The sequence below is a fragment of the Penaeus japonicus genome, unplaced genomic scaffold (assembly GCF_977035675.1).
Source record: "Penaeus japonicus unplaced genomic scaffold, GWHDUDI00000001_assembly GWHDUDI00000004, whole genome shotgun sequence".
Classification (NCBI taxonomy): domain Eukaryota; kingdom Metazoa; phylum Arthropoda; class Malacostraca; order Decapoda; family Penaeidae; genus Penaeus; species Penaeus japonicus.
In genome coordinates, this window is record NW_028234406.1 from 4886750 (window position 1) to 4889249 (window position 2500).

General features: G+C 38.5%; 1 protein-coding gene across 1 annotated transcript in view; it reads left to right on the forward strand.

Moving 5' to 3' along the window:
* The window catches only part of LOC122255300 (uncharacterized), a gene marked incomplete in the record, with an annotated part of 999006 nt that overhangs the window by 622911 nt on the left and 373595 nt on the right, over positions 1-2500 (forward strand).

The window sequence follows — 2500 nt, forward strand, 5'->3', positions numbered from 1 at the left end:
TATAGCTCAGGATCGGTTCTCGCTGGTCGCCTCGCGGGAAGACCTTGCAGGATGCGGCCTTTTAAAGACTGTTCTTGTTAGCGTTGTTGTTGTTGTTGCGTCTAGTACTTGTGTCCTTGTTATTGTTATCATCAGTAAAATCCGCATCATCATGTCTTAATGTCGTTCATATATATATATATATATATATATATAAATATATATATATATGTATATATATATACTTATATATACATATATATGTATATGTATATGTATATGTATGTATGTATATATATATATTTATACACACTAATATATATGTATATATATACATATACATATATACATATATATGTATATGTATAAACACATGCACACAAGTATATATAAATGTATACGTATGTAAATGTATATATATATATATATATATATATATATATATATATATATATATATATTATATTATATATATATATATATTTATGTGTGTGTGTGTCCAATTATGTGTTTGTTATTGTATATATGTTTGTGTTTGTGTGGATACGTACTTACGTGTGTGTTTATGCCTCAGTCCCCTGAAGATCGCTCAGTGGAGTGTGTTGATTGATCACTGGAAACGAATCCTGGCATGTTGATCAATCAGTGTTTACCCGAAACGTGTTTCTATTGTGGCGGCGTAATCGAAGCTTCTGAATACGAACTGGTTCTCGATGTGTGTGTGGGGATCTATCATAATATATATACACCTCCTTCTTCTTTTCTCTTCTCTCTTCTCATCCTTCGCCCTTTCTCCGACGAGAGGTTTAATGCAGCCTTCGAATTAAGCCCCGCGGAATGTAGATTGTATCTTTTTTTTGAAGATATTACACCGGCGAAAGCTTCCTGGAGGGAAACGATCAAACCGTCATATATTTTCCCCCGCGAAGACGAGCTTTTAATCCACCTCCAGAAGGTTTTTCTAACTGTTTTTTTTTTCTCTCTTTTTTTATATAAGCTCAGCACAAGGTTGCATGTGAAATTCAATAGGTGGGGCACCTGCCCTTGCAACCATGTTACCACGGCGATTACCAAGTTCCAACCCTTTTCGTCCCGTTTCTTTAGTCTCGGTTCATGGTTGTTTGGGCGGAGTTGGTTTTGGTTAGCTCTTGTTTCTTCTCCTTTCCTTTGTCTGTCGTTTGTGTCGTTTGTGGCTAAGTCGCTGGTTAGAAAGAGGCTTTGTTTGTTTGAGATCACGACAATGATGTCTCGGGGTTGATCTAGATAGGTTGCTATGGAGGAAGAATAAGAATAAGAAGAAAAAAAGAGGAAGAAAGATAAATGACTATGACACGAGTCTTAATTATCATAATGAGGTCTTTGGGTTGGAACGACCCTTTGCTTCGATCACTAAGGTTAGGATTGCCCACTTACTACGTACTTTCGCTTTAGTACACGGCGCCGGCGGTACGGTAATGTACGTACAAGTAAATGTATCTCAGGGAAGTGTACAGTAACCAGTATGGTAGTACAGTACACCTCCTAATGCTCTGTACAGCGACACAAGGAGTGGGATGGGGGGGGGGTGAGGGGTTAGTATATAGCTGTTAAAAGAAAGGTTTGAGAGGCAGAAGACGAAGGAAAGGGAGAGGGATGGGGAGGGAGGAAGGAGAAAAAAAAGGGAGGCAAGGGAAAGGGAAGATAAAGTATAGAAAGTTAACGGGGAGGAGGGGGGGATGAGGGGAAAAGGGAGACGGAAGAAAGGGGTAGTGGGAGAAGGATAAGGATAGGTAGAAATGATGTTATATCCAAGATTAAAGTTGTGATTTTGTACGGTAGTGCGACTATCCGAGTGGGTGGCGGGTGAATTATCATTAAAAAAAAAAAAATCCATGATAGAACACGCCGAATGATTGGTCGAGGAAAGTAGAAACAAGACTATTCTCATCAGCGTGGGAAAAAATGTGGAATTGTGTTTTTAATACACATATTTGTTTGGGGTTGTGTTAGGGGACAAATTAAGGGGGTGGGGGGGTCCGGGCGAGGGTTGGGGGTGGGGGGACCGGGCGAAGGTAGGGGGTGGGGAGAGAGGGGAAGGCTGGCCTGAAATTAACACTTTTTTTGCTTTACAATTTTTATAGAGCGTAATTGTATGCGTGTCTTTTTGATATTTGCATTTTTTCTAATTATGTCGTGTGTTTTGTATGATCATATAGCTCCGTAATTGGTCGGGTATATGTGTGTCTAACTTTGGGTTTGTCGGCAAAGCATAATACACACACACACACACACACACACACACATATATATATATATAGTCCCACAATATATATATATATGTATAAGTATATATATACACACATACAAACACATGTATGTGTGTGTTTGTGTATCTATATGTCTGTGTCTGTGTGTCTCTCTCTATCTCTCTCTCTCCCCCTCCCCCTCCCCCTCCCCCACCCTCTCTCTCTCTCTTTCTTTCTTTGTGTATGTATATATATATATATTAATATATATATATATATATATATATATATATATA